Genomic DNA, 15,927 nt, shown 5'->3' on the forward strand with positions numbered 1-15,927 from the left:
CTATCTTCTCAACATGACAACTTGCTTTGATACTAGTTAAACACTATTTACACTGTTCAGTTTGAAAGGCCTAAACTATTATTATTATTTATTTATATGGCGCCACAAGTGTTCCACAGCGCCTTACAAAGTACATAAACAAATAAGTAACCAGTGACTTACAGTAGAATACAAAGCAGGATACGGACATGTATAATAAACATTGCTATATTAGCGACCTTTACACCCACATAAGCAGCCAAGTTGCCCTAGTGGGGAGTAAGAGATAAATGAAATTACAGTAGGGAGAAGCACAAGAGGGTAGAGGGCCAAGCCGTCATTATGGGTCTCACACCAAAGGGGGCGTGCTGTCGATGGTGAGTGAGAGCACACCCCCTTTGGTGGGCGTGCTGGGGGCGTGGCTGCCCAGACGGAGGCGTTCCCATGGTGCTGTCGATGGTTCCCATGGTGCTGTTGATGGTGAGTGAGAGCACACCCCCTTTGGTGGGCATGCCGGGGGCGTGGCTGCCCAGACGGAGGCGTTCCACTAGTGATGTCAGTGGGAGTGCTTTTGGCTCTGATAGAGTCAAAAGCACTCCAGGGCTTGCGGCAGCGAGACCCTACTGGAAGGGTCTCGTCGCAAGCCCGATGGTCGCGATGGTCTTGACCATCGCGACCATCATTTTGGCCGCTCGCTATAGCTGTGGGTGGTCACCCAAAGCTATGCAAGCGGCCAGGAGGCCGCTCTTAAATTCAGAGGGACGGCCCTGATTCAGAGCGAGTGCTCTGTCAGAGTGTCCGGCTCTGATTCAGGGCCTATGGGTCTCATTCAGAGCCGCTCGTGAGCGGCCGCTCGTTCGTTCCGAGCGATGTTCGCACATCTGCACATGCGTATGGGTTTCAGTACGCATGCGCGAACCAGTTAGAGCGATCAGAAATCGTGTGCTCGCAATATAGCGAATGCCTGCTATTTTCAGTGACAGGATGAGGCGTTTGTGGGTGGTAACAGGGGAAGGTGCTTAAAAACGGGGAGTGGAGATCCGAACGTAGGCGTGCCAAACGGTCAAAACGGGCGTTTAATGGGAGTGCATAATTAAGAAAGCAGCGTCATCGACCACGTCAGTTGGGTGTCTTTTAGTCAGAACTGCTCGCATGATTGCGGTAGGAAATTCCAACCACAAGAATAGCGAGCAGTTCATTCGCCTTTCGATGTACTCGTTTAATCTAATAAATAGCGGAGATGACGTATGATGCGAGCGGCCAGGGTGGCGTTTTTTACAAAAAAACGTCCGCATGTTTTGTTTGCTCGTTCAGACCTAGAGGCGTCAACAGACCGCAAAGAGCGAACGGTTAATTTAAATAGCCACCCCCTTTTTCTGAACGAGCGAGCGCAAATAGCGTCTGGCTCTGAATCAGACCCTATGTGTGTAAGAGGTACTATTACTGTGGGAATTGTGTGTATAAGGGGCACAAGTACTGTGGGCATTATGTGTAAGGGACACAAGTACTGTGGGCATTATGTGTGTAAGAGGCACTACTACTGTGGGCATTATCTGCATAAGGGGCAAAACTACTATATATATATATATATATATATACACACACACACACACATATATATCCACAAACAACCCGGCACTCACGATGGGGATAGAATCTACTTGCTAAGATGCCATTCCAGAGTATAATAACTCAATATATCCATCCAACAGGGCGGCACTCAATAGACTTACAATCATTAAAAAGGTCTACTAATAATCCTTATTATTATCAGGATTATTAAAGGACCTTTTTAATGATTGTAAATCTATTAAGTGCCCCCTGTTGGATGCATATTATACACACACACACATATATATATATATATATATATATATATATACACACACACATATATATATATATATATATATATAGATAGATAGATAGATAGATAGATACCAATAATGGCGGCACTCTGGAGACTCCTCAAAATTGGTGAAGCAACATTGGCCCTGATTCAGACCCACTCGCAAGCGGCTGTCCGCTCGCAAGTGGGTCGATGGTCTGCACTGAGCATGCGCACGACGGAGGGAGCTCCGTCGTGCGCATGCGCCAGACGCGACGAGCGAAGGAAAGTCCTTCGCTCGTTGTGTCTGATCAAAGGGGGGCGTGCTGTCGATGTTGATTGACAGCACGCCCCCTTTGGTGGGCGTGCCGGAGGCGTGCCTCCCTGACGGGGGCGTTCCCACGGGAACGCCTCCCGTCAGAAGCCGGCCCACTGACATCTGATGTCAGTGGGAGTGATTTTGGCTCTGATAGATCCAAAATCACTGCGGGGCTTGCGGTTGAAAACCTCAACCGCAGGCTCCGGCTCGCAGTTTCAATGGTCGCGATGGTCACGACCATCGCGGCCATCAAACTGCACGCTCGTATAGGCTGTGGGTGGTGTCCCACAGCTATACGAGCGTCCAGGAGGACGCTCCATTTTTATGGAGGGCGGCCCTCATTCAGAGCGTGCTCTCTGCTCAGAGCATACGGCTCTGAATGAGGGCCTTTGTGTTTATTGTCATCAACGTTTCGGGTTACGGCGATACCATCATTGGTTGTGTATCCTGAAGGGGTCGCCGTACCCTGAAACGTTGATGACCATTAACACAATGTTGCTTCACCTATTCTGAGGAGCCTCCGTAGTGCCACCATTATTGGTATCTATACATTGGGAACGTATACTTCCGTAGGAGGGCAACTGGAGCTAGGTAAAGGGTCATAGTGACCAACGGAGTCCCGGACAGTATTGTGCGGACATTATACACACAACAAAGTAGTACTCCTAGGTGCAGTGTTGTAACCACACAAAATCGGAACAAAGAGGCGGCACTCTCACGTAGATTAAAGAAACAATGTAATTGTGAAAATTAGTATAGAAACATGTCACCGTTTCAAGGTCCGCAGACCTTTTCATCAGGACTGTACAACTAGCATCCAAGGATATAATTACAAATTAATGTACTGCATAATAACAGCACATGTATAAGCCGAGAGCTGACTCACCTAATAATTATACAAGGAATACGTGACAATTCTCTGTGAATGTTTTGTAAACAACCTCTCCGAATGACATATCAGATACATGTCTAGTCATAGAAAAATAACTTTTGAAAATGAAAGCATGTCTGTTTCAGAAAAGCTCCTGCATAAAACAATGCACATGCCACACAAGTATTTCCTGAATTCATTCCTGTCACAATAGATGGAGCCAGGCTCAGCATGAAATAAGTGGTCGGAAGGAACAACACTCCAGTCAACAAAGCAGAAACCCAATAAAAGTGGTACTTGCAGATTCTCCACATGACAACAGCATTAATAAGATATTTACAAATAAAGGATACTAGTAGATTTTAGCAAGTACATGTCACAAGCCGCAGTCATCTCCTGTTGGATAGCGATTCTCACAGGCCAGTTGCTGGGAGACGGAGACGCCGCGTGTAAAATCCTCCCATACGGCTGACATTATCGTTGCTGAGACAGGATTGGTGCATCTTCTTTTTTCTACCCTGCTGGTGGCAGTTATAGCGTTTCACATGTTTCCGTTTCTGTTGTGAGTCTCCTGTTCCAGTCGAGTTTCCAGTTCCTCCAGTCTGTGTTATTTTGCTCCTACCGTTTGTGTCACCAGGTGGCACAAGCCGCACCTCGGCACCAAGTGTTTAGTTTTCTGTGGGTTGCTGCTTGTGTCAACCCGGCGGCACAAGCTGCACCGCAGCGTCAAGTGTACGTAGCCTGCGTACTACCGCATGTGTCAACCCGACGGCGCAATCCATCCTACAGTGGCAAGTGTACGTAGCCTGCGTACTACCATTTGTGTCAACTCGTCGGCACATGCCGCACATCAGCATCGAGAATGCACAATTATTTGTACCGCTGCTTGTGTCAACCCGGCGGCACAAGTCGCATGTCAGCATCAAGTATACACTAGTCAGTGACCTGCTGCCTCTGTCATCCTTGCGGCGCAAGCTGCACATCAGTGTCAAGAGTGCACCATCATTTAAACTGCTGCTATGTCAACTCGGTGGCACAAGTCGCACTACAGCGACAACTCGCCAAGTTTCTCAGCCCTCAAGGCTGCTACACGGTCCAAAGGCCACATTCAGCTTCACGGCCAAAAGGCCTCAACTCACCAAGGTTCTTAGCCCTCAAGGCTGCTACACAGCCCAAAGGTCACATTCTGCTTCTCGGCCCAAAGGCCTCAACTTGCCGAGAGTTCCAGCCCTCAAGGCTGTAGCAGGACTATTCCAGATCAGAGCTCTGATTTCCACCAATACTTAGCCCAGAGGCAGTATCAATTATCAACCATCAATTATCAAGTATCAATTATCAAACTTCAACTATCTAGTATCAATCAAATATCAACCATCAATTATCAAGTATCAATTATCAAACATCTACTATCATTTATCAAGTATCAATTGTCAACTATCTATTCTTCTATTCTCACAGGATACCTCAGCCCTCATCTTAACCCAGACCTTCAATCTATTGTATATTCAGCCTTGATTCCATCTAGGAATCATCACAGTACATTGGCAAATATAGGGGGATATAACCAAATGTTTAAACAAAGCTTAGTCAATTGTGATTTAACAGAATTACAGTTTCTGGTGTTAGTGGTGAGAAAATTAATTGTATAGAAAGAGTGGTTTAGTACTGTCTTCTTACAGTAAGCCACTTATAGCAGAGTTCAGGATCAGGCTATTTTTCACCCTGGAAGTCCCTTAATCCCGCTAAAACCCTCATCCATACCCTTATCACCTCTCGTCTTTGATTATTGTAATCTAATCCTCGCTGAACTGTTGACCTCCCACCTCTTCTCCCTTCAGTCTATCCTTAACTCCTTTGCCTTTCATCTCTTGTCGCTCTACCTCTATTGCTCCCTCTGCCATTCACTTCACTGGCTCCCTGTTCCACTCAAAATAAAGTTTGAATCACTCTCTCATCCACTCCTCTCCTTCCTCACACACTCTCTCTCACCCACTTCGCTCTGGTATCTGTAATTACTTCCTCACATGGCCAATATTCAGGATATTTCCTGTGCTGCTCACACATCAACCGAGTCTTAAATGTGCCCACACAACTTCTCTCTTCACCCAGCCCTACCACCCATTCTCCTAATCACCCCCTCTCCTGCAATCCCCCAACTGGGACGACACCTATGGTTACCAGCTGCTCCATCTCCTCTCCACAGCCTTTCACTGCCCACCTTCTCTAGCTCCACAGCCATTCTCCGTCCGCCTTTTCCTGCCCCACAGCACTTCTAAGTCTGCCTTCTCCCACTCCACGGCCCTTCTCTGCCCACTTTCTTCAGCCTTGGCTCACAGCCCACAGACGGCTGCGACTAATGATTATCTCTGCAACTCCAGCAATATAGCAGTGACTATTCCCTAAAGTAGGGGTGGGCAATAAGAGGCCCCTCAGCTGTTGTAGAACTACACCTCACAGCATGCCCTCTCACAGTTTTGCTATTTGGCCATGCTAAAACCTTTGCAGGGCATGCTGGAATGTGTAGTTCAATAGCAGCTGGAGAGCCACTTATTACCCACATCTGCCATAAAGGCTGGACGTCAGGTAGGTATTCCGACCTTGCATCCTCATCTGCCAAGCTAATGTTGGAACTCCACTGCTTTAAGGGTAACAGTGTTACTCTCTCAGGGCTTCTTACCGATGCCCCACACAATCAAGAGACTAGGCAGGGGCAAATTTGTTCTGCCAGGGGCTGTTTTTTGGGGGGAGGGCTTACTGGTCCTTTAATGAAGATGACCGACTAGACACGTATTTTATATTAAACCCTCCACCCACAAACATTCATAACATTGGGGTCTAATTAATAGGTCCTAATGTTCAGAAGCTATTATATTAGATTTAATCGATCAAGTAAACATCAAATCTAGAAATGGGCTCTTTTTACCTTTCTAGCAATGGATGCATGCAAATGTATGCCTTGACTTCAGAAGTCTGTGTATAATAAGTCATGTCATGTTACAGGTTGAGTCTCCCATATCCAAAAAGTCATGTCATGTTATAGGTTGGGTCTCCCATGTCCAAAATGTTTGTGACCAGGGTTATTTTGGATATCGGAATATTCAATATTTTGGAATATTTGCATACCATAATGAGCTATCTTGGGAATGGGACCCAAATCTAAACACAGAATTCATTTACGTGTTATATACACAGCCTGCAGGCAATTTTATACCATATTTTCAATAATTTTGTGGCTCAAACAAAGTTTGTGTACATACATGAAATTAATTTATGTTTCATATGCAACTTACACACACATCCTAAAGGTCATTTTATACAATATTTTTAATAATTTTGTGCCTTAACCTCTTTAGGGATACTGGCACATATGTGTACGTTTTATTTAAAAATAACGGGTATTTTTAATTGCAAAACATTTTGAAGTTTGAATATATATTTATAACTAAATCAGCCAATATAATAAATATTAAAATCTATTTACATTCAACACATTTATAATTTCTGTGCATTCGATTGGGACACATCACATATATTCAACAACAATTTAAAGTGGTGCATTTTTTAACATGCTATAATAAAAAATGTTTGCAGGTACATACTCTAGATATGTTTAGGAATTGTGATTGTATTCAAATAACTGATTTTTTGTATTGTGTCTATACAATTCAGTGTAAATAATAAACATCCACATCTTTGGACATCTAGCGCTCGTGGTATTTCTTGTGCCAGTGCACAGTGCTTCTGTCTGCTGGCACATATTGATGATGTTACTCCCACTCTGTGCAACGAGTCACCACTTCTTTCAGATTCTCTACATATGCAGGAATAGAACCGCAAGACGTTATCTCGAGATGGGACAGAAAATGTAAGGAGTATGCCAGGGCCGGCTACAGGTGTCTGAGCACCCTGAGCCGGCCCGGTACGTAGCGCCCTGTACTTGTGCATGGCGAAATTGGGGGTGTGGCCTCATTACCATAGGTCACGCCCCCTAAGTGATGTTATTTGGAGGCGTGCCTGCATGGCAAGCCTCCAAATAACATCAGGCTGGGAGTAAAGCCCAGCTCTCAGTCACTGGCTGGGCTTCCCCCAGCCCTCTCCCGTCAGTGAATGGATGCCGCGCACATGCACGCTGCAGCCATTCACACTCCGGGGGTCCCCAACCTCCCGATTTGACCACCCACGGGCCACTTCGGCCCACGGGTGGAACAGCGGGACAGTACTGTCCCGCTGAAATCGGGATGTTGGGGAGGGGTGGTGCCCTTGTGCGACCGCACTGGTCGAACACCCCTAGAGCCGGCCCTGGAGTATGCCCAAGTAACAAGGCCGTTTGCTGTCAACCAATACAACAAGTTATGGGAGAAGTAAATATGTACGATAGGATGATTGCTCACTACCCTCATTCACTCAAAAATCAAAAAATTTACCATAGAATTGCATTCAAATAAAATCAAAGTTTACTAGAATTCAAAGCGGGAATTGCAGCAACAATAATTCAAATAGGTAAATAAAAAACAAAAAGAGGAAGGCCTTCTAACTCTAAGGTGGAAAAACCTACAAAAAAGCAAAAAGTTGGCAGAAGGTTGTACCTGAAATAAAATTGGAAGGAGCTGGATCTTAAAAGTCCTCCATGATACCACGACAAAAACTGTACAAGACACACTCACTACATTTGCGAAAAATGCAAGGATTCAGTGTGTCCAGAATGTATGGAGTAATTTCATACTTAACAACCACCAAAGACCAATGTACACATATATGGCCAGTTAATTTTCCGGCTTTTCACCGCTTATATATAAAAAAATTGTTAACTTGTTATTTATGATCTGTTCAATAATATGTATATAAAAAAAATATTATATATCCCTAACATTTAAAAACTTGTCCCTGAAGAGGTTAAACAAAGTTTGTGTACATTAATCCATCAAAAGCAAAGGTTTCACTATCTTGTTCATGCTAAAAAAAAAATCTGTATTTCGGAATACTATGTATTTTGGTATATTTGGATATTGGAGACTCAACCTGTATTACCTTTAATATATCAGACGTTTCTCAGTGTATAAAAATAAAGCAGGAAGAGCAGCAAGCTGCGACAAGAATGTTAATGGATTAATTGGTTTAGACTATGCTTTATCGTGGGAGAGAATCTGTTCATAAGTGGTAAACATGATCCAATTTTACACTGTTGATCTACTTTTATAACTGGTGTTAAGCCATGAGAATATATATACAACATTCTTGCACAGGGTGTTAGTAGAAAAAGTGGATTTTGGAGCCCGCACAGGATAAAAACCAGAGAGAAAAACATCGTCTTTGCTAGTTTTTATAACATAAATGGAGGGTGAACAAATATAATTATAGAAGAACCAACTAAGAGAATTTTTATACACAATTGGTACAAAAAGGAAAATCAAAGGTTGGCGGTGCTCCCCTGAGTCAGAAAACTACAATATTATAGAGAGAGAAAAAGAAGACTCTTTGTTGGGGGCACTCAAACAGAAAATCTGTAGAATTGGATGTGTACAATCTAAAACTTAACATTTATTCTTATATATTATAAAATATTGGATCATTTCGTCATGAGTGAGAATAAGCTTTTGTGCAAATTGCACCAAGATAATTGTAGAAATCGTAGCTTATCACTCACCCAGAGTGAGAGTAAATTTTTGTGCAAATTGCAACAAGATAATTCTAGATAATAGCTTAATCCAAAGTGATTAGTCCTGGCAAATATTTATAGAACTTGCAATAGCCCAAGTGGATATATCCCACTAAAAGGGTTAATACTGATTACGCATGAGATACATTCACCTATATCCGTAACCTTCCTCCTAATTCCACATATGTGATAGCTGGGTCCAGCTATCTATTAACTAACCGGCACTCGAGATTAGGATATTGTATGACTGGCAGGTGGACCCTATACGTGTAGTATAGGGTCCACCTGCCTATAGGTGGGAATGTTTAGTATATGAATAGAGAAATACACCTGACTGGGGTTGCCTTATCCATTTAACTACACGTTAAAATCCACTTGGGCTATTGCAAGTTCTATAAATATTCGCCAGGACTAATCACATTGGATTAAGCTATTATCTAGAATTATCTTGTTGCAATTTGAACAAAAATTTACTCTCACTCTGGGTGAGTGATAAGCTACGATTTCTACAATTATCTTGGTGCAATTTGCACAAAAGCTTATTCTCACTCATGACGAAATGATCTCATGGTCAGTATTTACTGACCAATGTGGTGTTTCTCTGTATGTCTGTATGTTACATGTAGTATATTGTCCAATATTTTATAACATATAAGAATAAATGTTAAGTTTTAGATTGTACACATCCAATTCTACAGATTTTCTGTTTGAGTGCCCCCAACAAAGAGTCTTCTTTTTCTCTCTCTATAACAGGGTGTTAGTAGACCTGGGACCAGCCCTGACAATGGCCCTACACACACTAATTAGGCCACATAAAAAAGGTTGAAACAGAAAATAAATAGCATTTTGGAATGGTCAAGTCAAAGTCCAGACCTTAATCCAATTGAAAAGTAATGACAGAGGCTGTTCTTGTAAAATTACCAGAACTTTACAAAAAAAAAACACTAAGAATAAGACATATCTGCAAGCTTTTCTAATGAAATATATTGAATAGTTTTATAATGTTTAGTTTTACACTATGCTTAAAACAAACATCATGACTATAATCTATCGTTAACATATTTATCATTTACTGCTGCCCTGATTAAACAGGAATATCTGTAAAAATAAAGTTTGTTTAGTCCAGCATATGATTGCTCATAAGCGAACACAACAGAGATAAAACAATATATATATATATTGGATGATGAGATCTCCTAAACTATTCATTGTGATGATGAGTGGTGGTGACAAAACTATTATTATTTAGGACATAAATAACTGCACCTGATCAAACTTCACATTCTTGTAATACCATTAAGCACATTATCATTATCTCTGAATGAGCGGGACTGGCCAGATTCTCTCTCATAATACATACCACACCTGGATCTGTCACATCTCAGAATTTCCACCCTACTGAGGGACACAGCTGCTCCCAAATGTTGAGTAGACAATATTTTTTTTACAGCGCTTGGAATGCAAAGTTAGCTTTTGTGTATTTAGGATATTTCGTTCTCACACAAAATACCTTTAAATTAACAGAGTATGAGCCCGGGCTCAACAAAACCACTGCTATTACAATGCAGAGAAAAGCTGAGTCTGCACTTCCCTTTCCACAACAAGCCCCCTCCCCTGCCAAAATTACATAATCAGGTTTCTGTTAAAAAATAATTGCACATTGGTAAACATAGCAACCAATACTGATTATATATAATAAGTTATCAATCTGAATAAAATGGCTTCTTGATAATGTGGATGAACCAGTGGTTGTCGCTAACAGCTTGAGTCTATTGCTAGCAGCTTCACAGAAGTTTAGGATGCTAATGCCAGGAAGGCAGTGGCGTAACTTCATCCCAGGTGCCCAGAGGCAAGAAAAATGTTGGTGCCCCCCACATTAAAATTTACCACCCCCGAGCACCTATGCAAACCCCAGCTGCCGCTGCCCGCCTATGCAGTTCCTCTTATACAGTGCTCCCAGTAGTGATCCCCCTATGCAGTGCCCCCAGTAATGGTCCCCCTATGCAGTGCCCTCAGTAGTGGCCCTTCCTATGCAGTGCCCCCAGTAGTGCCCCTTACACAGTGCCCCATTATGTAATGCCCACAGTAGTTGGTCCCCCACTATGCAGTGCCCCCTGTAGTGGTCCCTCTATGCAGTGCCCGCCTATGTAGTGCCCCCCAGTAATGGTTCCCCTATGCAGTGCCCCGTTATGTAATGGCCCCAGTAGTTGGTCCCCCCTATGCAGTGCCCCGTTATGTAGTGCCCTCAGTAATGGGTCCCCCCTATGCAGTGCCCCGTTATGTATTGCCCTCAGTAGTGGGTCCCCCCTATGCAGTTCCCCTTACAGATATTAACACATAACGAACACAGATTACTTACCTGAATCCCCGTTCCTGCGCCCGCCACCGTCCGCTCCTCTGTCCTCCCACTCGACACTATGGGAGAAACGTTATGACGTCTCTCCCAACACCACTGCAGGAGCCGGAAGGCGGAGCTCATGAGTGAGCTCCGCCCAGCTCCCTCCGTGGATAAAGTAGCTAAAGAGAGTCTATCTGACTCTCATTGGCTGCTAAAACAAACACATCGCCACCGGCGATGTGTTTGTTACTGATCGGCAGGCAGGGGGGTTTCTGTTTACTCAGAAACTCCCTCTGTGTGCGCATCGGGTGCTCAGGGTGGGTCACGGCTATGTGACGTTCGCAACCGTAGAGCACTACGGCAGCAGGAGGTCATGGAGGTGGAGCGCCGATCAGCAGCGCTCCTCCTCCATGCAGCTCCTCAGCAGTGCCCGAAACGGCCGGGTGACAATGGAGCCAGGTGCTCGCTTCAGGGCTGGCGCCCGGCAGCTAATTACTCCATTGTCTCCGGGAGTTCCGAAACTGCAGGAAGGTTATGGTATTACTTGTCGACATTCAGAAGGACGACAGTCAGAATGACATAAGAATGTTGACAGGTTATAACTGTTGACAGACAGAATATCAACACGGTCATTAGGTAGACAATCAATATGTAGACATGTATTTACGTCGACATAGTTAAAATGTCGACATTTAACATGTCAACACCAACATGTTGACATATGGTATAAAAACTAAAATTAGGGGAGAATCAAGGAGCGCTCTCTTTAATGTATAGTCACACTGGCACTTTGTAATCGTTCAAGATGAAGTCCTCGTGATGTTCTTTAATTTTCTTTCTTTTATGTTCTGTTCCTCAATGGTTTTTCAATTCAACAATGTGTAGATTCTTTAATCATCATTTATAGTAGGTGTTCGTGAAAAGGGGGTAGGTACTATCCCGTGCAAGAGATATCTTTTCCCAAAGAGTTAAGTAGTGAAGTGACGTACCATACTTACTTCACCATAAATTAATCACTGCATATAAAGGGATCTTTTTGTCATGCGGATCCAAAAAGATTATCACCAATAGTGTAGGGAACACCCTAATAATCCGAAATTAGCGTACCCCACTCACTTTAAAATGGTATGCTGAACATATTAGGAATATTAAAAAAGGGCTGATCACCCATACACTGTCAGCTCAATTTAGAACTTCTCAGAAAAAAATCTTACTAGATTTATAGGGATACAGAGTATCACATCCAATTGGAAAGATAAGAGATCTGGAAGGCAATCTTGCTATGGCTGAGATGCTGTGAATATTTAGATTGAAAACATTAATACCGGACAGCTTAATTGCCGATTTTGAGTTAAAATGGTTTCTGTTATAGGCATATTACAATATTATTTCTTTTTATGCATACTTCTAATGATTTTGTATTTTAACTAATATATTTTAACTCTTAATATTGCCTTTTATATTTTTACCTATTTTATATATTTATGTGTTGATTAAAGAATCTACACATTGTTACATTTTTCTTTCCCTTTTATGTCGAAAAACCATTGAGGAAAAGAACATAAAAGAAAGAAAATTAAAGTCCATTATGAGGACTTCATTTTGGACAATTATAAAGTGTCAGTGTGACTATACATTAACAGAGAGCTCTCCTTGATTCTCCCCTAAAGCTGAGTACAAACTGAAGCAATGGGAATTTGTTTCGACATCAGAACAAATACCCTTGAATGGGGATTGCTCGTACACACTTGAACGAGTTAATGAACGATCACTGTTACGGCCTTCATTAACTTATTACAGGTTACTAGCGATATCGCTAGGATTGGTGTGCAGCACATCAAAGCTAGCGACCGTCGCTAGCGACCGCAGGAGCGTGCAATCGCCGGTACACATTGAGCGATGTAGGTGATTTGTCATTAGAAAATGGTAAATTGGCCCAACATCGCTCCAGTGTGTACCCAGCTTAACAATCAACAAAGAAAAACATATGTTGACATTTTTGTGTCGACATGTTAAATATTGACATTCTGAACATGTCGAAATTTTAACCATGTCAACCTAAATGCATGTCTACACTGACATACAGGGGGAAAAAAACAACTTCCAAATTACAACAATGAAAAAAGAATGGCTTTCAGTATACCCTACACGGTCAATATAAAGAAGTAGCTGAAGAAGGTTCTACAAAAATATAAACATAAACTAACTTATCTGTGTGGAACTCTGTGTGGAGTTTCGCAAAATTGTCCAGTTTGAATGAGGGATGTGCAGGCTCGGATAGGTTCGAGTTTGCACGTTGAGTTCGGATTTTTCCCTCCAAAAAAACGGAACTCAGAAAGAGGCAAAACGTCATCTTGCATGGACGAACATCATCATTCCTGGACTTTTGTCCAGGAATGATGATGTTCGTCCAAGCAAGATGACGTTTTGCCTCTTTCTGAGTTCCCTTTTTTTGGAGGGAAAAATCCGAACTCAACGTGCAAACTCAAACCTATCCGAGCCTGCACATCCCTAGTTTGAATACAAGGTTAAAACAATTATTATTCTATGTCACAAGATATGTAGATAGAATGATATATTGTGGGAAATTAAGGGGAATAATGAGCATGTTAGAAAGGTAAGGTAGGGAGGGAGGATTAGGTGTTGGAGTGCAAGAATAGGATGGGGAATTAAAGAAGGTGAAGGGAAAAGGATGAAAGCGAGTCGAGTTAGAAGACCTGTAGTGGGAGTTGGAAACCAATCATGAGTACTATGCTCCAAAGATGCTTGCACAAAATGATTATTATTTGTATACCAAATTGTATGTATGCTATGATGCGGCCACATCTATGTATGTATCTGGTTTTATACTAGTTACCATTGCACTTGCACATACTCTAAACAAGGTACAAAAGATACAGCTCTAATCAGGAGTATTTTCTATTGCAACTAATTTTGCATAGCCTACAGTTGCAACAACACACTCTCACTGAACTTTGCTTACATGAGAATGCCTCATTACAGCCCAATTACACCTCCATAGTCATAAAAGGGGAAGAGACCGAAATGTACACAAATCTGCTTTGCATGTACTTGTTTGAGCCCATTTCCAAAGCAAGCGGTTTATGTTCATAGTTTAAGAATAGCCTGGTACTGGTGATAATTATACCAAGAGTCCCATACTTAGTGACATTTCTTCAGTATTCTGCTATAATGGATCAATGTATTCCATGTTAGAGATCAATCAAGTATGGTTTATCCCATCTTGTTGGGTAGGTAGGGATTTTTCCAGATGAAGGCAATAAAGTAATTGGGAGCAAATGAGATATGCAGTATAAGCCTATGTGCTTGTTAATGTTGCACATAGGACAAATGTTTTGGAGAGTCAGGTCTTGAATAACCACGCCACTATCTCCACCACATCAAACACACATTCTTCACTCTCCGCTCCAAGATCCCAACATTCATCACACTACCACCTAACCCCCACACACCACAATGAAAGGAGTAGCACTATAACCACCCCAATGTCTACATATCTGGAATAAACACCATAAAATGTCAGATTAAAGTTTGTATATTTTTCCAAAAAGGTATAATCCTTGGGCATCACCAACAAATGTGGTAGTTGGCACCACAGAAGCACAGTTTCTCAATGAGTGACTGGAGGGGTGTGAATAAATTCAATCTGGAGTATAATTTAAAGAAATTCTCCTTGATAGCTACAATAATTGTGCAGAGTAGAGAGATTGCACCATTGCGGGTGGTGTGTGGTTGCATATATAATTATAATGTACGGAAGAAGTGCAGTATTTCAAGATATTGGTATAAATTGTTATTCTGGATTGGACAATTCTTTTTTAGTTCGCTATTGGGCAAAACCACATATTATGTGATGAAACTGTATGATACCTGCTGCCACCCATATGAAGGCCATCTCACCACACTGTGCGAGAGAGAAAAGGAGGTGATCCAAAATGGACAATAAAGGAGAAGGGTGAACTGACAAATGCAGACTCCTATAAGCATTATCCCAGGAACACAGCAGGTTTTGAGAATCTGTGGACATAGATCGGGCTGATCTTGCTCAGTGCTGTTTTTTAAGCCAGGGTATACATTTAACAGAATAACAGAACAGCAATTTGTTCTTTCTGACTACCCAGTGCTTCACCTGTAGTTTAGAATTCCAAGTCAAAGGCCTGCAGGGTAAAAGTAGTCCAATTTGAACACTGATTTGTAAGGTCTGGTATAAGTAAATAACTTTTTTTCGGGATACTCATTTTTATTGTGTTGAGTCTGTGTATCCATTATATAAACAAAGGGGTGTCCCGCAGTGCCCCCAAGTATTTCATCAATCCCCTGTAGAAAGTCTTCCAAATTAAATGCATAGGGACAATGAGGGAAGCTCTTTGTAAAGACTCTTGCAGGACAGGTTCCATCTACAATCTCGGTGTGATAATTCCCTTCTGAAAACTTTATGTACAGTATAAATAGCCTTCTCAATATTGAGAAGACTAAAACAGGGTGTTTTCTGCGATATGCAGAAAGAGGAAGCAACTGTTTTTCTAAAGTTTTTAGATTAAAATCTAACTTGTATTCATATTTATTAAAATAGATAGCAGCACAAAACAAAAAAACAAACAACAAAAGAACAAAACAATATTATTAAATTAGAACATAGGGCCTGATTCAGACCCACTCGCGAGCGGCTGTCCGCTCGCAAGTGGGTCGATGTTCTGGACTGAGCATGCGCACGACGGAGGGAGCTCCGTCGTGCGCATGCGCCAGACGCGACGAGCGAAGGAAAGTCCTTCGCTCGTTGTGTCTGATCAAAGGGGGCGTGCTGTCGATGTTGATTGACAGCACGCCCCCTTTGGTAGGTGTGCCGGGGGCATGCCTCCCTGAAGTGGGCGTTCCCACGGGAACGCCTCCCGTCAGAAGCCGGCCCACTGACATC

At 42.5% G+C, this 15,927-nt stretch overlaps 1 protein-coding gene across 3 annotated transcripts in view; it reads right to left on the reverse strand.

The window, feature by feature from the left end:
- Positions 1-15,927, reverse strand: part of CDK19 (cyclin dependent kinase 19) — a 258,639-nt gene that overhangs the window by 54,028 nt on the left and 188,684 nt on the right. The window lies entirely within an intron of this gene.

The sequence above is a fragment of the Taudactylus pleione genome, unplaced genomic scaffold (genome assembly GCF_031769625.1).
Source record: "Taudactylus pleione unplaced genomic scaffold, aTauple2 ptg000046l, whole genome shotgun sequence".
Taxonomy (NCBI): Eukaryota; Metazoa; Chordata; class Amphibia; order Anura; family Myobatrachidae; genus Taudactylus; species Taudactylus pleione.